This window comes from Arachis ipaensis, chromosome B01 (assembly GCF_000816755.2).
Source record: "Arachis ipaensis cultivar K30076 chromosome B01, Araip1.1, whole genome shotgun sequence".
Classification (NCBI taxonomy): domain Eukaryota; kingdom Viridiplantae; phylum Streptophyta; class Magnoliopsida; order Fabales; family Fabaceae; genus Arachis; species Arachis ipaensis.
This window is the reverse complement of record NC_029785.2, coordinates 17,139,868-17,153,304: the sequence shown is the minus strand read 5'-3', so window position 1 is coordinate 17,153,304 and position 13,437 is coordinate 17,139,868.

The window sequence follows — 13,437 nt, the reverse complement described above, 5'->3', positions numbered from 1 at the left end:
GATTTGTTACTTTCATTGTTTTTGCATTGGGATATTGAGAAGAGTTATTGCCTCATCAAGACTTCGACATTCTAGTTCGTTCTCTTTACTTGTTTCTTACTCTTCCATGTTCCTTAATTTACTTAATTTTACTATTGGATTATTTTAGCATTTATTAAATACAAGAATCATTTTTATTTTTAATTAATCCTTTGATTATTATTTATCATGTCTTTCTTTAATTCCCTTTTTATGTTATGAATTTTGCATTTACAATGAGTGAGTAGTTCCCTAACTTGATGGGGAGTTGATTGAAAGGAATCCTCGAGTTGGGATACTCAAGAAAAAGATTGTAATTGGGTTTATTATTGGATTGCTCTCTATTCACTAATACCAATCCCCCTAACAGCGGATTGGAACTTGAGGATAGAACAGCATTCCAACTTGTTTAACTTTCCCTTACTCAGTGAGGGGCAACTAAACATAATAACCCTCAATTGTCAATTAATCTTGAGAGTACTCCAACAAGAATAGGGCTTCCAGTTAATCAACTCCCAGTCAAGGCTTTTATTTAAATTTATATAAATTCTCTAATTTAATTTTCTGCCATTCAACTCAAACCTTTTTGAAAATATCTGATTAATAAAATAGCACACTTTTCTGCAACTCGTTGGGAGATGACCTGGGATTCATACTCCCAGTATTTTAATTTTAATTTCTGTGACACCCTTCTAAATTGATAAGCGGATTTCTGGTTGGTTGAGAACTATACTTGCAACGCATATTTTATAATCATTCTTAACTCGCCAATTTCTGCCCCCATCAATTTTTGGCGCCGTTACCGGGGAGTTGCAATAGAGTGCTAAAGTTATTAATTGGAATTTATTTATTTGCATTTTATTTTATTTTGCTACTATGAGCTGCGTGTTTCTTTCGTTAGATGACACGTTCGCTTCCTGACCCAAGCTTGCTAATATTCGATCCTGAGATTGAAAGAACTATTTCACGAATAAGGCAAGCTCGGCGTCGGTTAGTCCTCTCCGAGGGCGGATCTGAAACGTCACTTGAAAAAGAAACCAGCCCCCGTTCTACTGATTTGGTTGTTTTACGTGCAGGTAACATGGCAGCAGCTAGGAGAGTTACGATCCAGGAGGCTGGAGCCCCTGATTTTACAATGCAACCATTTCAAGCGCATCACCCAGCGGTGGCTACAGATTTTGAAATAAAGACCGCACTGCTCAATTTGATGCCCAAGTTTCATGGCTTACCTGCTCAAGAGCCTATCAAGCACCTGAGAGATTTTTAGGCAGCCTGTTCTACTGTCAGGCGTGATGGTGTAGATGAAACTTCGATTTTGCTGAAAGCTTTTCCGTTTTCTCTTGAGGGGAAGGCAAGAGAGTGGTACTACACTCAACCAGCAGCAATTGTATCCAACTGGGATACACTGAGAAGAGAATTCTTGGAAAAGTTCTTTCCAGCTGAAGTTACTGATAAACTGAGGAAAGACATTTCCATGATTGTTCAGGATGACTCTGAAACTCTCTATGAGTACTGGGAGCACTTCAATAATCTTCTGGAAGCTTGCCCCCACCATATGATTGACAAGATAGTGTTACTCGGTTATGTCACACAGGGCATGAGGCCCTAAGATAAGACCACATTGGAAAGTACTAGCAATGGGTCTATAAAAAAGTACAAGACCACTGATGAGGCATGGCAATTGATCAGCGACTTAGCTGAATCTACTAGGAATCACAGGCAGAAACAAGGCCGTTCAAAAGCCGTTGCAAAAGTATCCTCTAGCAGAGAGACTGCTGCTCTAACTCAGAGTATTTGTGAAATGACCAACTTGCTGAAGCAAATGCAATTGAATCAACAACAAGTTCAGCAAGCTCAACCCTCTCCAGCACAGCAAAACCAACAGTTAGTCCCACACAGAGTTTGCGGAATCTGCACTGATTATAGCCACTATACTGATGAATGTCCGCAGCTCCAGCAGGAAGACAACACCGTGACAGCCACACATAACTTCTATGACCGCCCCAACCAAGGGTACAATCAAGGTGGCAATTACAACCACGGATGGCAAGACAATTCTAACCAGAATTGGAGGGATAACAACAACAGAGGAGGCAGAGATAATCAGGAAAATCAGAGGTGGAATAACAACAACAACAACAACAGGCAGCAGAATCAGAATCAGCCTTACAGAGCACCTCACCTAAGGCAATCCCAAGGACCACAGAATACCCAACAGTAGACCTCTCAAGTTACCTATCCTTCTTCATCTGCCAATGATGACTTACTACAATCTATTGATCGGAGACAGCAGACCATGGAAAACAATATCAATGCCACTCTGAATGGTCTGACCGCTACTTTGCAGGCTCTTGTCTCCCAGATAGGATCAATGAATAACTCCAATAATCAACCTTTGAGCTCTAGTGGAATTTCCTCTCAACCATTACCCAATCCCAAGGGTGGTATTAATGCCATCACCCTGAGGTCTGGAACCACACTACAGGAGAGGAATTAGGAGGAGACAAGCCCACCAGAACACGCCTCAGCTGAAGAGGTAGTGGAAATAGAAGATGTTGAAGAAGAAGAGGACATACAGGACGTGGCTGAAGAAGAAGAAGTGCAACCACAGGAGGAAGCACTAAAAGGCGCAGACACTGCAGAAAATGCTACTCCCATCCCATTTCCACAACTTGCAAGGAAGCCCAGGAAGCAGCTGGAACCTGATCCCAAAATGGTAGAGATATTCAAAAAGGTTGAGGTAACTATTTCCCTTTTTGATGTTATTCAACAGGTACCTAAATATGCAAAGTTTCTAAAAGATTTATGTATACATAAAGACAAAATTAATGAATTAGAAACTATTCCTTTAGGAAGTTCCATATCTGCTTTAATGGGAGGTTTACCTGAAAACTGTAGTGACCCAGGTCCTTGTATAGTTAATTGTACTATTGGTGGTGTGATAATTTCTGATTGCATGTGTGATTTAGGAGCATGTGTAAGTATAATGCCTTTGTCTATATATGATATTTTGAGGCTCCCTCCCTTAAAAAGGTCGGCAGCTCATTTTTGTGTTAGCAGATAAAAGCATTATTACAGTGGTTGGAGTTGTGAAGATGTATTAGTGGGCATTAAGGGACTCACGTTCCCCACTGATTTTTATATCCTGGAGATGCCCCAAAATGACTCAGATAAGCCATCATCAATCCTACTCGGAAGGCCATTCTTGAAGACCTCAAAGTTTAAATTAGATGCTTTTTCAGGAACATACTCTTTTGAAATAGATGGCCGAGTAGTGATTTTCAATCTGAACGGAGTTATGAAGCACCCACCGGAGGACCACTCTATCCTCAAGTGTGACATTATAGATGAAACCGTGGCTGAAGTTCACCAGGAGAAATTTGAAGAGAAGCACAGAGGACAAGGTCCAAGTGTGGGGACATTCTCAGAGGACAATGACAGTGCCTTACCACTGTCACCAGCCCCAGACAAACCAGAGCCTGAACATGATCAGAAGTTAGCATTAAAACTCCTTCCTCCACACCTCAAATATGCTTACCTTGAAGACGGACAGAAGTTCCCGGTTATCATTGCAAGGGAACTCACTTCTCAACAGGAAGAGCAGCTACTTGGTGTGCTGAGGAGGCACAAGAAGGCAATTGGGTAGAGTTTGGCAGACATAGTAGGCATCAACCCTCAAGTCTGTGAGCATAGAATATTTTTAGAAGAGGGAGCAAGACCTGTCCGTCAACCCCAGAGAAGATTGAACCCCACTATCCTAGAGGTTGTCAAAAAAGAAGTGACCAGACTACTAGAGGCAGATATCATCTATCCCATCTCAGACAGTGAATGGGTAAGCCCAGTACAAGTGGTGCCAAAGAAGTCTGGAGTCACTGCAGTGAAGAATGAGCATGAAGAGCTCCTGACAACCAGAGTTCAGAATGCCTGGAGGGTCTGTATTGACTACAGACGCCTCAACCAAGCAACCCGTAAGGATCACTATCCTCTTCCATTCATTGATCAAATGCTGGATCGCCTGTCAGGTAAATCGCATTATTGTTTTTTAGATGGTTACACAGGTTATTTCCAGATTCATATAGCTCCTGAGGATCAGGAAAATACCACTTTTACATGTCTTTTTGGGACTTATGCTTACAAGAGAATTCCCTTTGGCTTGTGCAATGCACCAGCTACTTTCCAGAGGTGCATGATGAGTCTTTTCTCTGATCTTATTGAGGACTGTATGGAGGTTTTTATAGATGATTTTAGGGTATACGGCGATTCCTTTAGCCTTTGCTTAGATGGATTATCTAGAGTATTGGATAGATGTGTCAGTACAAACCTGGTATTAAATTTTGAAAAATGTCACTTTATGGTTAAACAAGGGATTGTACTAAGACATGTTGTGTCTAACACTGGCATTTCTGTAGATTGAGCAAAGGTGGATGTTATTTCTAGTTTACCTTACCCCTCTTCTGTGAGGGAGGTCCGTTCTTTCCTTGGCCATGCAGGTTTTTACAGGAGGTTCATTAAGGACTTCAGTAAGGTAGCACTTCCCTTATCCAGTCTACTGCAAAAAGATATTGAGTTCGAGTTCAGTGAAAATTGCAAACAAACGTTTGATAAGCTGAAGACCGCACTGACTCAAGCTCCAATTGTAAGAGGACCAGATTGGAGCCAACCATTTGAAAAATGTGCGATGCTTCCAACCATGCCGTAGGAGCAGCACTGGCTCAGCGTGAAGGTAAGGATCCTTTTGTTATTGCTTACGCGTCTAAAACCTTAGATGCCGCTCAGTCGAATTACACTACTACTGAGAAAGAGCTTCTTACTATTGTTTTTGCTCTGGATAAATTCCGAGCCTATTTACTTGGTACTAAAGTAGTAGTGTATTCAGACCACGCAGCTCTAAAGTATTTATTATCTAAAAAAGAGTCCAAACCAAGGCTTATACGTTGGATACTGCTATTACAAGAATTTGATTTAGAAATTAAGGATAGGAGTGGTAACCAGAATTTAGTGGCAGACCACCTGAGTCGCTTTGAGCACATTACAGATGACTCCACTTCTATAGCTGATAATTTCCCATTTGATAACCTGCAAGTAGTATCTGAGATAGTCCCTTGGTATGCACTTGTAGCTAATTATCTAGTTAGCCGCACCTTCCCTCCGAACTTTTCTAAGCATCAAAGAGACAAGCTGAAAAGCGAGTCTAAATATTATATATAGAATGACCCATATTTATGGAGATGTGGCGCTGACCAGGTAATTAGACGGTGTGTGCCTCAATCAGAATTCCAGTCCATCTTAGAGGCCTGTCACTCATCTGAGAGTGGAGGACATTTTGGCCCTCAAAGAACTGCTAGAAAAATCTTAGACTGTGGATTCTGGTGGCATACTCTTTTTAAGGACGCCGCTAAATTTTGTAGATCTTGTTTTCCATGCCAGAAATTTGGTAATATATCCAGGAGGGATGAGATGCCTCAACAAATTATGCTTTTCTGTGAAACTTTTGATGTTTGGGGCATTGACTTCATGGGTTCATTTCCAAATTCTAATGGTTATTTCTATATATTGTTAGCTGTGGATTACGTTTCCAAATGGGTAGAAGCAATTCCTACCCGCAATGATGATGCTAACACTGTTGTTTCCTTTGTGAGAAACCACATTATTTGTCGCTTTGGATCACCACGAGCAATCGTGAGCGATCAAGGCACCCACTTTTGTAACAGGAGACTAACAGGACTAATGAAGAAGCATGGGATAATTCATAAAGTTGCAACAGCCTACCATCCTCAGACTAATGGGCAAGCCGAGGTGTCAAATAGAGAGATAAAGCGTATCTTGTAGAAGATAGTCAAACCTCATAGAAGAGACTGGAGCACCAGGCTACAAGATGCACTCTGGGCATACAGAACAGCATACAAAACACCCATTGGGATGAGTCCTTTCTGCTTAGTTTATGGAAAATCTTGTCATCTCCCTGTTGAAGTAGAGCACAAAGCCTTTTGGGCAGTAAAGGAATGCAACATGGGAATTGAAAAAGTCGGAGCTGAAAGGAAGTTGCAACTGCAGGAACTGGAAAGCCTTCGCCTAGAAGCTTATGAGAACTCAAGACTATACAAGGAGAAGATGAAGGCTGTACATGATCAGCACATCAAGAGGAAAGAGTTCCAACCTGGGGACTTAGTCCTCCTCTATAAATCTCGACTGAGGCTCATGCCAGGCAAGTTGAGATCAAGATGGGAAGGTCCATACAGAGTAGAGAAGGCCGAACCGTACAGAGTTTATCACCTAAGCCATCCTTCAAACTCTGAACTTATCAAAGTTAATGGACATCGTTTAAAGCTGTACCATGGCGAGAAGCTGAAGAAAAACAAGGAGCTTGAGATCTTCCTCTTGGAAGATCCCCACATAGCCGAAGACTGAGTTAGTGGAGCGTCCAACTTACGGACATTAAAGCAAAGTGCTAGGTGGGAGACAACCCACCATGGTATGATCGTTCTTTTCTTTATTTTTAGTTTTCTTATTCAATAACTCTTCTCTTCATTAGTACATTTCGTGCATCTGCATTTCCATACTTTTATTTAAAAAAAAAATTTCACGCGATGCGACCGCCTCATTGACGCGTCCGCGTCGCAAGGAGTTGGGAGACAATAATAATATGAACAGAGAGTTACGCAGGAGCAGGGCTGGAGGCGTGCCAATGGCACAAACCGTCCCACGCGACCGCGTCGCTGACGCAACCGCGTCATATGGGAATAATGGCCTCCCACGCGACCGCGTGCCCCACGCGGCTGCGTGACCAGGATTTCGACGTCAAAGTGGTGCACGACCGAAAGTTGTGCGAGAGTGGTGCTGGATTGGTGCTGAACGCATAATCCTTCCCACGCGGCCGCTTGACCCACGCGACCACGTCATATCATTCTAAGCCCACTCACGCAATCGCATGCCCCACGCGATCGCGTCACCCAAAATTTGGCACTAATATGATTTTGAACAGAGAGTTATGCGAGTGCGAGGCTACCTCGTGCCATTAGCCTAAAACGGGTCACGCGACCGCGTGACCGACGCGACCGCGTCATTGAGTTTAAGCGCAAGTCGCGCGACCGTGTGCCCCACGCGACCGCGTCGCTTGCGCCGCACAGTTTTCCTAATTTGCCAATTATCATATCTTTTTCTCCCCAAATCCTATTTTCTCTTTTTCCTCCTTATTTCTTCTCCCCCCTTCCTCCCTTCTTCCCTCTTTCTCACTTTTTACTCTCTCTCACCCCCATTAACAAGGTTTTTATTTTTTTTCTTTCTCCTTCCCTCCTTACTTTTCTATTATTCTTCTTATTTTTATATGTTATCTTCTTTTCTTTTCGTTTTACTTTCATTATTCATATTTTCTTTTCCTTTCTTTTTCCTTTTTACTTGGTGTTATCAATTTATGTGAGTCATTATTTATTATTATATGCTTGTGGATTGTTGTAAATTTATTTGACAATTATATATTGCTTTTTAAGGGATTACTTGCATGTTCAAATTCTTATTTTCAAGAGCCTCTTCTACATGCATGCTATGTGTTTGTGAAAAAGCCCATATAGCATCATGAACTTCTCTACATTTTTCTACTCTAATATTCAATGCTTGCTTTTCACAAATTCCTTTTACTATTTTATTCATTGAATTTAATTGTCAATACAAACGTGATAGTTAGTTACGTGTGATAACATATTTCAATTGGACATTGAATGCTTGATATATGCTACTCATGCCTTTGCCTGCATGCCAATAAACCTCTTGCATTTCATTGTCCTACATGCACTTGCTATATTTCCATTGATGAACTTTTCACGTGTAATCCAGACCATGTGTTAACGTCATTCTTCTTTATTGTGCATTGATTATCACTTACATCACCCTCTTCCTTGCTCTACCCCTTTAAATTTAATTTACTTTCTCTTCCCTTTTTCAGGATGGCCACCAAGAAAGGAAAAGAGAAAGCTACTCCCAAACAACCAGCAAGAAGAGGTACAAAGAGAGCATTAGTGGCAGAACCCTCTTCCACTGCAGTAAAGCCCTCAACAAAGAAGATTAAGAGGATCATAAAGGTTGATGATAAAGAAAAAGCCTTCCCAGCAAAGGACACTGCGCGATTCCCCAATCGCTACTGTGAGCAGATGTTCCCCATCCTGGAAGAAAGGAGTTACAACAACGAATACCTTCTTCTCCTTCCGCCCAATATTGCTACCTTTGTTGAATCGCAAATTGCCTGAAGACAATGGGATTTCCTACAGAGACAGCCAAGGCAGGTCAATCTTTCTTAGGTAGTCGAATTCTACTCCAACTTCCACCTGCCAACCCTGCAGTCTGTCTATGTCCGTCAGAAGTAAGTCCCCATTACTGAAGAAGCTATTCAAAAAGCTCTAGGTCTTCTCCCTGTTCCAGAAGGATTGGACGCCTTTCAAGAAGCCGCACTCAAGCGCCAGATGTACCAATTTAACTGGGACGCCGTTCTCAGAGTTATCGCACTACCTGGCAGCAGATGGATCTACGGATACCATCGTACCCGCTCTAAGGGAATTTCGGCTTCAGCACTTATCTTGGAGGCTTGCGTATGGGCACAGATTATGTCCCATTACGTCTTTTCAAGTACTCACGAGTCCTCCTTCACTGCGGACATGGCCGTTCTACTATGGTGCATCCTTACGGACCAACCTCTGAATCTACCAAGACATATCCGGAATGTCATGGGACACGTACAAATCGCGGGCAACTTACCTTTTCCAGCCCTGGTCTCAGATCTTGTCTCAGCAGCCGGAGTCTCCTACAGAGCTGGGAACACCAAAGCCATGCTTCCACGGGATGATCAGTATGTCCCCAACGGGAAGTACCTTAGACTTCCAGTACCAGCAAGCCTACTGAACCAGTTGAAGATATTCCTTCTTCAACACCACAAGCACAGCCCAACTGCTCCAGCAGATACTTAAAAAGTTGGATCGGCATGAACAGAAAGCTAAGCTGAGAAAGCGCCGTAACAAGCGCCGATTCACATACCTCAAGGAGCTGATCATGGGAAAATTCAAGGACTCAGATACCCCGGACTCCACTTCCTTTACCAGCACAGGGAGCCATGATGGTCTCGACTGTGGAGATAGTGCTACCAGCCCACCTTTGTTCTTGACAGATGGCACCGAAGACGGTGCAAAGCCTTAAGTGTGGGGAGGTCGGTCAGTACCTGACTTCCGGAGGTAATTTCTCTTCCCTAGCACCAATAAATTAGGATATTTAGTTAGATTTTTCTTTTATAGAGTAGGATAAATTGCATAGTAATAGATTAGTTGCATGCATGTTCTGCTTGGTTGAAAAGACAATAAGTTTCTTCTAAGACCCTATCTTTGGAACAAAATTCCACTAATTTTAATTAAAACTTTTATGTTAAATTTGCTTGAAGTTGTAATTGGAGCATGATTTTTGAGCTAAAGAACACACAACCTGTGAGATTTGAGCCTTTATGAATGGTTACATTATTTAACCATAATTATTTTATTCTTGTGTGTTTACTTCTCTATGATTGTAATCTATATTTTGTTTCATCCTATATGTCCAATGTTTATTATATTTATATGTTTACATATGATTGAGGCCATTATTTGTTTAGCCCACTTATCCAAATAAAGCCTACCCTTCTAATTACCTTTGTTAGCCACTTTGAGCCTTTAAATCCCATTTGTTCTATATTTTACCACATTACTAGCCTTAAGCGGAAAAATAATTATATATCCCAAATTGAATCTTTGGTTAGCTTAAGATAGAATTGTGTGGGTCAATCAAGTATGGGAAATTGTGGGAACAAAGGATAATAAGGGAATGAATCATGATAATATAATGAGAATTTAGATACCTACTCATGTGAAACTGTAAGAATTAAAAATCTATGTGCATTGATAAGCTATGTTATTTTTATGTTTCTATGTTTATAAAAAAAAATCCAAAAATACTCAATAAATAATTAAGGGGACAAAATTACCCCAATGCTAAGTCAAGCATTCAAAGATCAATGCATGTATGATAAAATCAAAATAAAAGGTTGATACATGAGTATGGATGTGAAAGAGATTTCTGGGTAGCTAGGTATGAATTTTAAAGGTTATATAGAATATATATAGGTTATATTAAAGCTTAGGTTAATTAAAGATTCAATTTATAAGCTTACTTAGCCATATATGTATCTTTACCCTTACCTTGGCCCCATTACAACCTTGAAAAGACCTCATGATGTTTGCACTGGTATATTAAATGTTGTTGATTGGTTAGGAGAAGAACAAAAATTAGAGAGCATGATTAGAGAAGGATAGAGTGATGACCCTATACACTAGAGAGACTAGAGTGTACATACATCATCAGTGAGGGTTCCATGCTTGAATTTCTATATTCCCTGCTTTCATGAGCTATCTTCTTGCATTTTTATCTGTTTTTGCTGTATAAGAATTGAGTTAGTGGAATTTGATTTGTAATTATTTTGAAGAGCTTACTTACTTTTGATCAAGTGGACAAAAATCATATAGTTGCATTCATATATATAGGTTGCATTGCATTGCACAGGTTTTACATGTTCTTACTCATTCATTTTATCTCCTTCAACTAAGCATGAGGACATGCTAATGTTTAAGTGTGGGGAGGTTGATAAACCACTATTTTATGGTTTATATTGTGTTTAATTATGTGGTTTTATCATGATCTTTACCCACTTATTCATTAAATAAGCATGCATTTATAATTCCTTCCTAAAGTTATTGCATGATTGAAAACTTGCTTCCTAGAGACTTTTAATTATGTATTTTATTTCTCCTTTATTCTATTCGATGCCGTGATCTGTGTGTTAAGTGTTTCAGGCTTTATAGGGCATAAATGAGTTGGAGATTAGAGAGGAAGCTTGTAAAAATGGAAGGAACACAAGAAATTAAGGAGATGACCAGCGAGAAGCGACGCGGCTGCATGGATCACGCGACCGCGCGAAAGAAAGGAAAGCGCATGGATGACGCGACCGCGCGGCATGGAATAGCACGAGTTACGCGGCCGCATGGATGATGCGGCCGCGTGGCAAAGTAGAAAGCCGAATGACGCGGCCACATGGATGACGCGATCGCGTGACATGCGCAATCTGCATAATCTGCAGAATCGCTGGGGGCAATTTCGGGCCTTATTTTGACCCAGTTTTCGGCCCAGAAAAGCAGACTAGAGCCAGAGAACATGCAGAAACCAAAAACAACATTCATTCCGCATAGTTTTAGTTTTTAGATCTAGTTTTCTTCTCCTCTAGGTTTTCTCTCTACACATTCATAGTTTTTAGGATTTGTTACTTTCATTGTTTTTGCATTGGGATATTGAGAAGAGTTATTGCCTCATCAAGACTTTGACATTCTAGTTCGTTCTCTTTACTTGTCTCTTACTCTTCCATGTTCCTTAATTTACTTAATTTTACTATTGGATTATTTTAGCATTTATTAAATACAAGAATCATTTTTATTTTTAATTAATCCTTTGATTATTTTTTGTCATGTCTTTCTTTAATTCCCTTTCTTATGTTATGAATTTTGCATTTACAATAAGCGAGTAGTTCCCTAACTTGATGAGGAGTTGATTGAAAGGAATCCTCGAGTTGGGATGCTCAAGAGAAAGATTGTAATTGAGTTTATTGTTGGATTGCTCTCTATTCACTAATACCAATCCCCCTAACAGCGGATTGGAACTTGTGGATAGAACAGCATTCCAACTTGTTTAACTTTTCCTTACTCAGTGAGGGGCAACTAAACATAATAACCCTCAATTGTCAATTAATCTTGAGAGTACTCCAACAAGAATAGGGCTTCCAGTTAATCAACTCCCAGTCAAGGCTTTTATTTAAATTTATATAAATTCTCTAATTTAATTTTCTGCCATTCAACTCAAACCTTTTTGAAAATATCTGATTAATAAAATAGCACACTTTTCTGCAACTCGTTGGGAGACGACCTGGGATTCATACTCCCAGTATTTTAATTTTAATTTCTGTGACACCCTTCTAAATTGATAAGCGGATTTCTGGTTGGTTGAGAACTATACTTGCAACGCATATTTTATAATCATTCTTAACTCGCCAATTTCCGCCCCCATCAAGAACCTCATATTTCTGAGTTGCAGACCAATATGGCCGCCACTCCCCAGCTGATCTAGACCTTCTCTCCAACCTTATTCTAATCCTAGGTAAGATTGTCCCTGAATAGTTCTGTGCTAGTTTCCTATTTTGTGCCCACCTAGTTATTAGTTTAACCCTAATCTCCTCTAACATGGTAACTATAGGCTTCTCTCTAGCATCTACTATAACAGAATTAAAGCTCTCAGACATGTTGTTAACCAGTGTATCTACTTTAGAATTAAAGGTGAACCTAGATCTAGACCAATATCTAGGTGGAATAGCAGTTAAGTACCGAAAAGCTTCCTGATTCACAGCTTTCATTTCGGCCATGTACTTCACCCAATGTTTCCAGTGAGTCGCCTTAGCACACTTTCACATCATTTGCTTCAAATGTAAACCTGAAAACCTTTTCCTGAAGTTGCTGTATAAGTGTCTCACGCAGAATCTGTTGTCCACTCCTGGTATAACATCCTCATATGCTAGCAACAAATCCTACCCATGTGATATTAATGAGCATATAGTTAGGAATACTTTATATATTGTAATGAACAATGTAAATGTGCAAAAACTATTGGTGAAGTATACTTAGTTTCTGTTGGTCAGACATAAATGTGGATCTTTCCATCTTCTCAATTCTAATGTCAGATGCAAGATGATTCAAGAATCAAGTCCATGAATATTTGGTCTTGGCCTCTTCAACCGCATATGCAATGGGCAGTATTTGTTCATTTGAATTCCAATCTATTGCAGTAAACAATTGTCTACCTTAAGGTATCTTCAAAAAACATCCATCAAGACCAATAAAAAACTTACAATACTGAAAACTCTGCTTGCATGCTTTCAAGCATATATAGATTCTCTAAAAGATGCAATAATTAGTTATTTCTAAATGCCGCAACTCATAAATATTATTTTTGAGTTGATCAAATAAGTAATTAATTTTTTATTTTAAAAACTTTGCAGTTTCTTAGTTATTATTTTGTATTCACCGGCAAAGTTTGATCAATTCAAAAATAAAAAATTAATTACTTGTTCAAGAATTTTAATTTGATCTTATCAACTCACAATTCATAAATATGCAAGTTGATAATGCCACAAGTTGTTATATTTACAATCTAATTTCACTATCTATGAATTAGTATAAACTAAATTTAAACCCGCACGTTGTACGGTATTAAAATAAATTAATTTTTATATATAAAAATTATTTAATAAAAAAATCTTAAAAAATAATATTTTAAATAAAATTATAAAGATATTATACATTTTATTATTTG